At 42.7% G+C, this 12601-nt stretch overlaps 12 non-coding genes across 12 annotated transcripts; 9 read left to right on the forward strand and 3 right to left on the reverse strand.

Moving 5' to 3' along the window:
* The first annotated feature begins 1029 nt into the window (after nt 1-1029).
* On the forward strand, nt 1030-1101 carry TRNAT-UGU (transfer RNA threonine (anticodon UGU)). The gene has a single exon. It is a non-coding gene; the product is annotated as a tRNA-Thr (tRNA).
* Nucleotides 1102-2769: 1668 nt separating this feature from the next.
* TRNAS-GCU (transfer RNA serine (anticodon GCU)) lies at nt 2770-2851 on the forward strand. The gene has a single exon. It is a non-coding gene; the product is annotated as a tRNA-Ser (tRNA).
* Nucleotides 2852-3440: 589 nt separating this feature from the next.
* Nucleotides 3441-3512, forward strand: TRNAT-UGU (transfer RNA threonine (anticodon UGU)). Its single transcript has one exon. It is a non-coding gene; the product is annotated as a tRNA-Thr (tRNA).
* A 1174-nt stretch (nt 3513-4686) lies between these two features.
* Nucleotides 4687-4781, reverse strand: TRNAI-UAU (transfer RNA isoleucine (anticodon UAU)). Its single transcript has 2 exons — nt 4744-4781; nt 4687-4722 (listed from the first exon to the last, which is right to left on the reverse strand). It is a non-coding gene; the product is annotated as a tRNA-Ile (tRNA).
* A 412-nt stretch (nt 4782-5193) lies between these two features.
* Nucleotides 5194-5275, forward strand: TRNAS-GCU (transfer RNA serine (anticodon GCU)). The gene has a single exon. It is a non-coding gene; the product is annotated as a tRNA-Ser (tRNA).
* Nucleotides 5276-6460: 1185 nt separating this feature from the next.
* TRNAT-UGU (transfer RNA threonine (anticodon UGU)) lies at nt 6461-6532 on the forward strand. Its single transcript has one exon. It is a non-coding gene; the product is annotated as a tRNA-Thr (tRNA).
* A 1160-nt stretch (nt 6533-7692) lies between these two features.
* Nucleotides 7693-7787, reverse strand: TRNAI-UAU (transfer RNA isoleucine (anticodon UAU)). Its single transcript has 2 exons — nt 7750-7787; nt 7693-7728 (listed from the first exon to the last, which is right to left on the reverse strand). It is a non-coding gene; the product is annotated as a tRNA-Ile (tRNA).
* Nucleotides 7788-8199: 412 nt separating this feature from the next.
* TRNAS-GCU (transfer RNA serine (anticodon GCU)) lies at nt 8200-8281 on the forward strand. The gene has a single exon. It is a non-coding gene; the product is annotated as a tRNA-Ser (tRNA).
* A 1185-nt stretch (nt 8282-9466) lies between these two features.
* TRNAT-UGU (transfer RNA threonine (anticodon UGU)) lies at nt 9467-9538 on the forward strand. The gene has a single exon. It is a non-coding gene; the product is annotated as a tRNA-Thr (tRNA).
* Nucleotides 9539-10698: 1160 nt separating this feature from the next.
* TRNAI-UAU (transfer RNA isoleucine (anticodon UAU)) lies at nt 10699-10793 on the reverse strand. Its single transcript has 2 exons — nt 10756-10793; nt 10699-10734 (listed from the first exon to the last, which is right to left on the reverse strand). It is a non-coding gene; the product is annotated as a tRNA-Ile (tRNA).
* Nucleotides 10794-11205: 412 nt separating this feature from the next.
* TRNAS-GCU (transfer RNA serine (anticodon GCU)) lies at nt 11206-11287 on the forward strand. The gene has a single exon. It is a non-coding gene; the product is annotated as a tRNA-Ser (tRNA).
* Nucleotides 11288-11876: 589 nt separating this feature from the next.
* On the forward strand, nt 11877-11948 carry TRNAT-UGU (transfer RNA threonine (anticodon UGU)). Its single transcript has one exon. It is a non-coding gene; the product is annotated as a tRNA-Thr (tRNA).
* The last annotated feature ends 653 nt before the right edge of the window (nt 11949-12601 follow it).

The following is a 12601-nucleotide window of genomic DNA, read 5'->3' on the forward strand; positions in this document are numbered from 1 at the left end:
TTAGATCTTTCATGGAGTTTCCAGAGGATTGCCTTTCACTCACTCCTGGCTTATTAATAAGGGTGGGCGTAGTTCGCGAAGTAGCACTTCGCGAAGCTACGCAAAGTGAAGTTCGCACTACGCGAGCTACGCGTAGCACTTCGCGAACTGCGAAGTAACATGTTCGCACTGTGCAAGATGTTGTTTTCAATGATTGCACAGTGCGGACAAGCAACCGGCACTGTGCAATCATTGAAAATGGCATCTTGCACAGTGCGAGCTGTAGTTTTCTGCTGCTCGAGTAGATTTTTACTCGAGCTGCAGCTTTCTCAACGCGAACTGGTAGTTTCTCATCGCGAGCGGTCGCGAGCATACGCGACCCCTCGCAATGAGAAACCTGACCTTCTCGCGTTGGGAATCTCGCCGGGAGGTTTATTTTCCATGCTCGCGATCGCGAACAAGGAAAAAGTCTCGCCAGGATGTCATTTTGCTTGCTCGCGGTCGCCAACTTGACATTGAGGACCGCGAGCAAGCAAAAAATGACCGCAGCACTACGCAACACTATGCTACGCGTGTTCGCACTGTGCTACGTGCAGTTCGCGTAGTGCGAAGTAGCGCGAACTTCGCAAACTACGCGAGCGTAGCGTAGTGCTTCGCCCAGGCCTACTTATTAACCAGTTTGGATAAATAGATTGATAAGAAAGCAGCTCTTACTCCTAAAGTTTAGGCCGTCTCAAATGAATGACTGTTAACATATGTCTGCCCCACAGAGACAGATCACTTCTAATAAGTGGGTTCTCTATATGTCACTGATTGCAGACATACTAACTAGAGCTATCGGTATGGTCTTGAATGCGAAAACTCTTATTTTCTCATATGAAAATGTAGTTTTTCATACTTCCAAAAAAAGTGCCTTAAGCATGGTCTTCAATGTGTGCGCGCACGTGGACATTCATATGCAACTACGTTTCCATACAGAGTCTCAAAATCATAGATATATTCATACCTCAGTAAGAATACATGTTGCAATTTACATCCTGCGTGCAGACTGGCCTTGTAGCTCAGTGGCAGAGCACTGGTCTTGTAAACCAGGGGTCATGAGTTCAAGCCTCATCAGGGCCTTTTTACATGAGTCTTTCTGTATGTTGTTTTCAAGTCATTCTTCCCGGAAGTCACACCTTGCTTTAGGATTGCTTATTGCCAAGCTTCCCTTTCCTGCTTTCATATTATCAAGAAAATATCATGAAGATCATTGAATTATAAATTATTGCCTCACCACTTCCGATCGCCTGACGAACGCCTGACAAACGCCATTCTCACCCTGCCGGGCAAAGCCAAATAAGCCATGCATATTTACAGTTCCTTTGAAAGGCAGAGCGAGGACTAGGACCTCTGTTCCGACTGAATCTGCATCCACAGAAAGGATGTTATAAGGCCCTACAAATTTCACCAAGGAGATGTGAAAGTCTTCCCCCATAAAATACTTTTTTTCCCAGATCCCCCGGCTCTTAGGCAAATGAGGTTACTCCTCAAAACCCCACCCCCACTCACCATAAATATCCTTCTCTCCTGCTGTCCATTCAAATGATACAAGGTATCTTGTACATAGAGAGAAAGGGAGAATAGGCAGACTTGCTTCAAAGATTTGGTGACCTTGGATGGGTGGGTTGAATGAAGAAGTGAACCTGGTTTCTGGGAAAGGAGTATCGAGATGAAGATGAGGAAAAGTGAACATGGACCACATTCATATGTTAGAGAAATACATTTAATAGGTTGAATGGTTTTGAAAAGTGAACTTCGAGCAGTAATTGTTGGTTTTTAAACTGCAAAGAAATTAAAAATTAATGTGGGATTGGAGGCACACTCTGAGCAGAAAAGCACCATAAGCTGCTATGGTGCAACTCAAGATGGTGAATAGAACCTTTAATATGATGATGCTCTTCTTTTGCTAGTTTTTTCGAGTCACCTTTTATTGTAAGTAGCTGATACAGCATTTTTTGCAGCTCTTCAGTTTATGGTTATCATGTGAGAACACTGTTTTCATCATATTTATTATTCTACAAATGTATTTTTAAATGCACTGATGTGGTGTTTGCATGAAATGCAAGATGGCACATCATGGAATGTTTAAACTGAGCATCGCGGAGGATATGTGATATTTGGCACCCAGAGGAGTAGGACACGTAGATCCTATAAGAAGTAAAGACTCTCTAGCAAGGGCCGTCCATACTCTGAGTTTAAACTTTACTTTTTGTGAAATGGTTTATGAAAATCAACACAGCTGCTACAGGTGAGGCTCGAACTCACAACCTCGGCATGGCTCAGTGCAAGTACTGCTGTATAAGTACCGCGCGCTAACCTATTGCGTAAACTGGAGCTCTCTCTTTTCACATCTCCCCAGGTGAGCCATCTACAGCTGACCAAGTAGATGACAGACACTGCTCCATCATTCACTGTGCAAGATCGACTCACATGCTAGCATGTTATCATGACTATTAAAAATACAGTCCAAACGGAATAGATTCTATAATTGTCCTATAACATATGCTCTGTCTATTCAAAACCCCATAGAATTATATCTTGACAGTTCTGACAAAGTCTAGGGGAATCTTATGAATATTTGTAATTAGCACATAGTAAGAATTTCCCAAAAATGAAATGTAGGTCCCTGATTGGGGGAAGACGTGGAATGTGAGATCTTGCCTCAGCTGTTTTTTTCTTTTTTAGGTACAGTATATTGACACTTCAGTACCTTTTGTGAAGCAAGGTTTCAGATGGGGCTGTAGGGCAGACGAGGTGGCCGAGTGGTTAAGGCGATGGACTGCTAATCCATTGTGCTCTGCACGCGTGGGTTCGAATCCCACCTTCGTCGGAAAGCCATCAGAGTCTCTTTTGATGGCCAGCATTTCTTGTAGTATAATTACACTCTCTTTCAAGACAGAGCCAGGATCCACTAGATGGGATCATCTGACTGTTCCATTTTAACAAATATGTCAAATAAAGTGAAGTATTTTGTGCGTAATAGAAATTAGATCTTTCATGGAGTTTCCAGAGGATTGCCTTTCACTCACTCCTGGCTTATTAACCAGTTTGGATAAATAGATTGATAAGAAAGCAGCTCTTACTCCTAAAGTTTAGGCCTTCTCAAATGAATGACTGTTAACATATGTCTGCCCCACAGAGACAGATCACTTCTAATAAGTGGGTTCTCTATATGTCACTGATTGCAGACATACTAACTAGAGCTATCGGTATGGTCTTGAATGCGAAAACTCTTATTTTCTCATATGAAAATGTAGTTTTTCATACTTCCAAAAAAAGTGCCTTAAGCATGGTCTTCAATGTGTGCGCGCACGTGGACATTCATATGCAACTACGTTTCCATACAGAGTCTCAAAATCATAGATATATTCATACCTCAGTAAGAATACATGTTGCAATTTACATCCTGCGTGCAGACTGGCCTTGTAGCTCAGTGGCAGAGCACTGGTCTTGTAAACCAGGGGTCATGAGTTCAAGCCTCATCAGGGCCTTTTTACATGAGTCTTTCTGTATGTTGTTTTCAAGTCATTCTTCCCTGGAGTCACACCTTGCTTTAGGATTGCTTATTGCCAAGCTTCCCTTTCCTGCTTTCATATTATCAAGAAAATATCATGAAGATCATTGAATTATACATTATTGCCTCACCCCTTCCGATCGCCTGACGAACGCCTGACAAACGCCATTCTCACCCTGCCGGGCAAGCCCTGCCGGGCAAAGCCAAATAAGCCATGCATATTTACAGTTCCTTTGAAAGGCAGAGCGAGGACTAGGACCTCTGTTCCGACTGAATCTGCATCCACAGAAAGGATGTTATAAGGCCCTACAAATTTCACCAAGGAGATGTGAAAGTCTTCCCCCATAAAATACTTTTTTTCCCAGATACCCCGGCTCTTAGGCAAATGAGGTTACTCCTCAAAACCCCACCCCCACTCACCATAAATATCCTTCTCTCCTGCTGTCCATTCAAATGATACAAGGTATCTTGTACATAGAGAGAAAGGGAGAATAGGCAGACTTGCTTCAAAGATTTGGTGACCTTGGAAGGGTGGGTTGAATGAAGAAGTGAACCTGGTTTCTGGGAAAGGAGTATCGAGATGAAGATGAGGAAAAGTGAACATGGACCACATTCATAGGTTAGAGAAATACATTTAATAGGTTGAATGGTTTTGAAAAGTGAACTTCGAGCAGTAATTGTTGGTTTTTAAACTGCAAAGAAATTAAAAATGAATGTGGGATTGGAGGCACACTCTGAGCAGAAAAGCACCATAAGCTGCTATGGTGCAACTCAAGATGGTGAATAGAACCTTTAATATGATGATGCTCTTCTTTTGCTAGTTTTTTCGAGTCACCTTTTATTGTAAGTAGCTGATACAGCATTTTTTGCAGCTCTTCAGTTTATGGTTATCATGTGAGAACACAGTTTTCATCATATTTATTATTCTACAAATGTATTTTTAAATGCACTGATGTGGTGTTTGCATGAAATGCAAGATGGCACATCATGGAATGTTTAAACTGAGCATCGCGGAGGATATGTGATATTTGGCACCCAGAGGAGTAGGACACGTAGATCCTATAAGAAGTAAAGACTCTCTAGCAAGGGCCGTCCATACTCTGAGTTTAAACTTTACTTTTTGTGAAATGGTTTATGAAAAACAACACGGCTGCTCCAGGTGAGGCTCGAACTCACAACCTCGGCATGGCTCAGTGCAAGTACTGCTGTATAAGTACCGCGCGCTAACCGATTGCGCCACTGGAGCTCTCTCTTTTCACATCTCCCCAGGTGAGCCATCTACAGCTGACCAAGTAGATGACAGACACTGCTCCATCATTCACTGTGCAAGATCGACTCACATGCTAGCATGTTATCATGACTATTAAAAATACAGTCCAAACGGAATAGATTCTATAATTGTCCTATAACATATGCTCTGTCTATTCAAAACCCCATAGAATTATATCTTGACAGTTCTGACAAAGTCTAGGGGAATCTTATGAATATTTGTAATTAGCACATAGTAAGAATTTCCCAAAAATGAAATGTAGGTCCCTGATTGGGGGAAGACGTGGAATGTGAGATCTTGCCTCAGCTGTTTTTTTCTTTTTTAGGTACAGTATATTGACACTTCAGTACCTTTTGTGAAGCAAGGTTTCAGATGGGGCTGTAGGGCAGACGAGGTGGCCGAGTGGTTAAGGCGATGGACTGCTAATCCATTGTGCTCTGCACGCGTGGGTTCGAATCCCACCTTCGTCGGAAAGCCATCAGAGTCTCTTTTGATGGCCAGCATTTCTTGTAGTATAATTACACTCTCTTTCAAGACAGAGCCAGGATCCGCTAGATGGGATCATCTGACTGTTCCATTTTAACAAATATGTCAAATAAAGTGAAGTATTTTGTGCGTAATAGAAATTAGATCTTTCATGGAGTTTCCAGAGGATTGCCTTTCACTCACTCCTGGCTTATTAATAAGGGTGGGCGTAGTTCGCGAAGTAGCACTTCGCGAAGCTACGCAAAGTGAAGTTCGCACTACGCGAGCTACGCGTAGCACTTCGCGAACTGCGAAGTAACATGTTCGCACTGTGCAAGATGTTGTTTTCAATGATTGCACAGTGCGGACAAGCAACCGGCACTGTGCAATCATTGAAAATGGCATCTTGCACAGTGCGAGCTGTAGTTTTCTGCTGCTCGAGTAGATTTTTACTCGAGCTGCAGCTTTCTCAACGCGAACTGGTAGTTTCTCATCGCGAGCGGTCGCGAGCATACGCGACCCCTCGCAATGAGAAACCTGACCTTCTCGCGTTGGGAATCTCGCCGGGAGGTTTATTTTCCATGCTCGCGATCGCGAACAAGGAAAAAGTCTCGCCAGGATGTCATTTTGCTTGCTCGCGGTCGCCAACTTGACATTGAGGACCGCGAGCAAGCAAAAAATGACCGCAGCACTACGCAACACTATGCTACGCGTGTTCGCACTGTGCTACGTGCAGTTCGCGTAGTGCGAAGTAGCGCGAACTTCGCAAACTACGCGAGCGTAGCGTAGTGCTTCGCCCAGGCCTACTTATTAACCAGTTTGGATAAATAGATTGATAAGAAAGCAGCTCTTACTCCTAAAGTTTAGGCCGTCTCAAATGAATGACTGTTAACATATGTCTGCCCCACAGAGACAGATCACTTCTAATAAGTGGGTTCTCTATATGTCACTGATTGCAGACATACTAACTAGAGCTATCGGTATGGTCTTGAATGCGAAAACTCTTATTTTCTCATATGAAAATGTAGTTTTTCATACTTCCAAAAAAAGTGCCTTAAGCATGGTCTTCAATGTGTGCGCGCACGTGGACATTCATATGCAACTACGTTTCCATACAGAGTCTCAAAATCATAGATATATTCATACCTCAGTAAGAATACATGTTGCAATTTACATCCTGCGTGCAGACTGGCCTTGTAGCTCAGTGGCAGAGCACTGGTCTTGTAAACCAGGGGTCATGAGTTCAAGCCTCATCAGGGCCTTTTTACATGAGTCTTTCTGTATGTTGTTTTCAAGTCATTCTTCCCGGAAGTCACACCTTGCTTTAGGATTGCTTATTGCCAAGCTTCCCTTTCCTGCTTTCATATTATCAAGAAAATATCATGAAGATCATTGAATTATAAATTATTGCCTCACCACTTCCGATCGCCTGACGAACGCCTGACAAACGCCATTCTCACCCTGCCGGGCAAAGCCAAATAAGCCATGCATATTTACAGTTCCTTTGAAAGGCAGAGCTAGGACTAGGACCTCTGTTCCGACTGAATCTGCATCCACAGAAAGGATGTTATAAGGCCCTACAAATTTCACCAAGGAGATGTGAAAGTCTTCCCCCATAAAATACTTTTTTTCCCAGATACCCCGGCTCTTAGGCAAATGAGGTTACTCCTCAAAACCCCACCCCCACTCACCATAAATATCCTTCTCTCCTGCTGTCCATTCAAATGATACAAGGTATCTTGTACATAGAGAGAAAGGGAGAATAGGCAGACTTGCTTCAAAGATTTGGTGACTTTGGATGGGTGGGTTGAATGAAGAAGTGAACCTGGTTTCTGGGAAAGGAGTATCGAGATGAAGATGAGGAAAAGTGAACATGGACCACATTCATAGGTTAGAGAAATACATTTAATAGGTTGAATGGTTTTGAAAAGTGAACTTCGAGCAGTAATTGTTGGTTTTTAAACTGCAAAGAAATTAAAAATGAATGTGGGATTGGAGGCACACTCTGAACAGAAAAGCACCATAAGCTGCTATGGTGCAACTCAAGATGGTGAATAGAACCTTTAATATGATGATGCTCTTCTTTTGCTAGTTTTTTCGAGTCACCTTTTATTGTAAGTAGCTGATACAGCATTTTTTGCAGCTCTTCAGTTTATGGTTATCATGTGAGAACACAGTTTTCATCATATTTATTATTCTACAAATGTATTTTTAAATGCACTGATGTGGTGTTTGCATGAAATGCAAGATGGCACATCATGGAATGTTTAAACTGAGCATCGCGGAGGATATGTGATATTTGGCACCCAGAGGAGTAGGACACGTAGATCCTATAAGAAGTAAAGACTCTCTAGCAAGGGCCGTCCATACTCTGAGTTTAAACTTTACTTTTTGTGAAATGGTTTATGAAAAACAACACGGCTGCTCCAGGTGAGGCTCGAACTCACAACCTCGGCATGGCTCAGTGCAAGTACTGCTGTATAAGTACCGCGCGCTAACCGATTGCGCCACTGGAGCTCTCTCTTTTCACATCTCCCCAGGTGAGCCATCTACAGCTGACCAAGTAGATGACAGACACTGCTCCATCATTCACTGTGCAAGATCGACTCACATGCTAGCATGTTATCATGACTATTAAAAATACAGTCCAAACGGAATAGATTCTATAATTGTCCTATAACATATGCTCTGTCTATTCAAAACCCCATAGAATTATATCTTGACAGTTCTGACAAAGTCTAGGGGAATCTTATGAATATTTGTAATTAGCACATAGTAAGAATTTCCCAAAAATGAAATGTAGGTCCCTGATTGGGGGAAGACGTGGAATGTGAGATCTTGCCTCAGCTGTTTTTTTCTTTTTTAGGTACAGTATATTGACACTTCAGTACCTTTTGTGAAGCAAGGTTTCAGATGGGGCTGTAGGGCAGACGAGGTGGCCGAGTGGTTAAGGCGATGGACTGCTAATCCATTGTGCTCTGCACGCGTGGGTTCGAATCCCACCTTCGTCGGAAAGCCATCAGAGTCTCTTTTGATGGCCAGCATTTCTTGTAGTATAATTACACTCTCTTTCAAGACAGAGCCAGGATCCGCTAGATGGGATCATCTGACTGTTCCATTTTAACAAATATGTCAAATAAAGTGAAGTATTTTGTGCGTAATAGAAATTAGATCTTTCATGGAGTTTCCAGAGGATTGCCTTTCACTCACTCCTGGCTTATTAATAAGGGTGGGCGTAGTTCGCGAAGTAGCACTTCGCGAAGCTACGCAAAGTGAAGTTCGCACTACGCGAGCTACGCGTAGCACTTCGCGAACTGCGAAGTAACATGTTCGCACTGTGCAAGATGTTGTTTTCAATGATTGCACAGTGCGGACAAGCAACCGGCACTGTGCAATCATTGAAAATGGCATCTTGCACAGTGCGAGCTGTAGTTTTCTGCTGCTCGAGTAGATTTTTACTCGAGCTGCAGCTTTCTCAACGCGAACTGGTAGTTTCTCATCGCGAGCGGTCGCGAGCATACGCGACCCCTCGCAATGAGAAACCTGACCTTCTCGCGTTGGGAATCTCGCCGGGAGGTTTATTTTCCATGCTCGCGATCGCGAACAAGGAAAAAGTCTCGCCAGGATGTCATTTTGCTTGCTCGCGGTCGCCAACTTGACATTGAGGACCGCGAGCAAGCAAAAAATGACCGCAGCACTACGCAACACTATGCTACGCGTGTTCGCACTGTGCTACGTGCAGTTCGCGTAGTGCGAAGTAGCGCGAACTTCGCAAACTACGCGAGCGTAGCGTAGTGCTTCGCCCAGGCCTACTTATTAACCAGTTTGGATAAATAGATTGATAAGAAAGCAGCTCTTACTCCTAAAGTTTAGGCCGTCTCAAATGAATGACTGTTAACATATGTCTGCCCCACAGAGACAGATCACTTCTAATAAGTGGGTTCTCTATATGTCACTGATTGCAGACATACTAACTAGAGCTATCGGTATGGTCTTGAATGCGAAAACTCTTATTTTCTCATATGAAAATGTAGTTTTTCATACTTCCAAAAAAAGTGCCTTAAGCATGGTCTTCAATGTGTGCGCGCACGTGGACATTCATATGCAACTACGTTTCCATACAGAGTCTCAAAATCATAGATATATTCATACCTCAGTAAGAATACATGTTGCAATTTACATCCTGCGTGCAGACTGGCCTTGTAGCTCAGTGGCAGAGCACTGGTCTTGTAAACCAGGGGTCATGAGTTCAAGCCTCATCAGGGCCTTTTTACATGAGTCTTTCTGTATGTTGTTTTCAAGTCATTCTTCCCGGAAGTCACACCTTGCTTTAGGATTGCTTATTGCCAAGCTTCCCTTTCCTGCTTTCATATTATCAAGAAAATATCATGAAGATCATTGAATTATAAATTATTGCCTCACCACTTCCGATCGCCTGACGAACGCCTGACAAACGCCATTCTCACCCTGCCGGGCAAAGCCAAATAAGCCATGCATATTTACAGTTCCTTTGAAAGGCAGAGCTAGGACTAGGACCTCTGTTCCGACTGAATCTGCATCCACAGAAAGGATGTTATAAGGCCCTACAAATTTCACCAAGGAGATGTGAAAGTCTTCCCCCATAAAATACTTTTTTTCCCAGATACCCCGGCTCTTAGGCAAATGAGGTTACTCCTCAAAACCCCACCCCCACTCACCATAAATATCCTTCTCTCCTGCTGTCCATTCAAATGATACAAGGTATCTTGTACATAGAGAGAAAGGGAGAATAGGCAGACTTGCTTCAAAGATTTGGTGACTTTGGATGGGTGGGTTGAATGAAGAAGTGAACCTGGTTTCTGGGAAAGGAGTATCGAGATGAAGATGAGGAAAAGTGAACATGGACCACATTCATAGGTTAGAGAAATACATTTAATAGGTTGAATGGTTTTGAAAAGTGAACTTCGAGCAGTAATTGTTGGTTTTTAAACTGCAAAGAAATTAAAAATGAATGTGGGATTGGAGGCACACTCTGAACAGAAAAGCACCATAAGCTGCTATGGTGCAACTCAAGATGGTGAATAGAACCTTTAATATGATGATGCTCTTCTTTTGCTAGTTTTTTCGAGTCACCTTTTATTGTAAGTAGCTGATACAGCATTTTTTGCAGCTCTTCAGTTTATGGTTATCATGTGAGAACACAGTTTTCATCATATTTATTATTCTACAAATGTATTTTTAAATGCACTGATGTGGTGTTTGCATGAAATGCAAGATGGCACATCATGGAATGTTTAAACTGAGCATCGCGGAGGATATGTGATATTTGGCACCCAGAGGAGTAGGACACGTAGATCCTATAAGAAGTAAAGACTCTCTAGCAAGGGCCGTCCATACTCTGAGTTTAAACTTTACTTTTTGTGAAATGGTTTATGAAAAACAACACGGCTGCTCCAGGTGAGGCTCGAACTCACAACCTCGGCATGGCTCAGTGCAAGTACTGCTGTATAAGTACCGCGCGCTAACCGATTGCGCCACTGGAGCTCTCTCTTTTCACATCTCCCCAGGTGAGCCATCTACAGCTGACCAAGTAGATGACAGACACTGCTCCATCATTCACTGTGCAAGATCGACTCACATGCTAGCATGTTATCATGACTATTAAAAATACAGTCCAAACGGAATAGATTCTATAATTGTCCTATAACATATGCTTTGTCTATTCAAAACCCCATAGAATTATATCTTGACAGTTCTGACAAAGTCTAGGGGAATCTTATGAATATTTGTAATTAGCACATAGTAAGAATTTCCCAAAAATGAAATGTAGGTCCCTGATTGGGGGAAGACGTGGAATGTGAGATCTTGCCTCAGCTGTTTTTTTCTTTTTTAGGTACAGTATATTGATACTTCAGTACCTTTTGTGAAGCAAGGTTTCAGATGGGGCTGTAGGGCAGACGAGGTGGCCGAGTGGTTAAGGCGATGGACTGCTAATCCATTGTGCTCTGCACGCGTGGGTTCGAATCCCACCTTCGTCGGAAAGCCATCAGAGTCTCTTTTGATGGCCAGCATTTCTTGTAGTATAATTACACTCTCTTTCAAGACAGAGCCATGATCCACTAGATGGGATCATCTGACTGTTCCATTTTAACAAATATGTCAAATAAAGTGAAGTATTTTGTGCGTAATAGAAATTAGATCTTTCATGGAGTTTCCAGAGGATTGCCTTTCACTCACTCCTGGCTTATTAACCAGTTTGGATAAATAGATTGATAAGAAAGCAGCTCTTACTCCTAAAGTTTAGGCCGTCTCAAATGAATGACTGTTAACATATGTCTGCCCCACAGAGACAGATCACTTCTAATAAGTGGGTTCTCTATATGTCACTGATTGCAGACATACTAACTAGAGCTATCGGTATGGTCTTGAATGCGAAAACTCTTATTTTCTCATATGAAAATGTAGTTTTTCATACTTCCAAAAAAAGTGCCTTAAGCATGGTCTTCAATGTGTGCGCGCACGTGGACATTCATATGCAACTACGTTTCCATACAGAGTCTCAAAATCATAGATATATTCATACCTCAGTAAGAATACATGTTGCATTTTACATCCTGCGTGCAGACTGGCCTTGTAGCTCAGTGGCAGAGCACTGGTCTTGTAAACCAGGGGTCATGAGTTCAAGCCTCATCAGGGCCTTTTTACATGAGTCTTTCTGTATGTTGTTTTCAAGTCATTCTTCCCTGGAGTCACACCTTGCTTTAGGATTGCTTATTGCCAAGCTTCCCTTTCCTGCTTTCATATTATCAAGAAAATATCATGAAGATCATTGAATTATACATTATTGCCTCACCCCTTCCGATCGCATGACGAACGCCTGACAAACGCCATTCTCACCCTGCCGGGCAAGCCCTGCCGGGCAAAGCCAAATAAGCCATGCATATTTACAGTTCCTTTGAAAGGCAGAGCGAGGACTAGGACCTCTGTTCCGACTGAATCTGCATCCACAGAAAGGATGTTATAAGGCCCTACAAATTTCACCAAGGAGATGTGAAAGTCTTCCCCCATAAAATACTTTTTTTCCCAGATCCCCCGGCTCTTAGGCAAATGAGGTTACTCCTCAAAACCCCACCCCCACTCACCATAAATATCCTTCTCTCCTGCTGTCCATTCAAATGATACAAGGTATCTTGTACATAGAGAGAAAGGGAGAATAGGCAGACTTGCTTCAAAGATTTGGTGACCTTGGATGGGTGGGTTGAATGAAGAAGTGAACCTGGTTTCTGGGAAAGGAGTATCGAGATGAAGATGAGGAAAAGTGAACATGGACCACATTCATATGTTAGAGAAAT

The sequence above is a fragment of the Triturus cristatus genome, chromosome 12 (genome assembly GCF_964204655.1).
Source record: "Triturus cristatus chromosome 12, aTriCri1.1, whole genome shotgun sequence".
In the NCBI taxonomy this organism is placed as follows: Eukaryota; Metazoa; Chordata; class Amphibia; order Caudata; family Salamandridae; genus Triturus; species Triturus cristatus.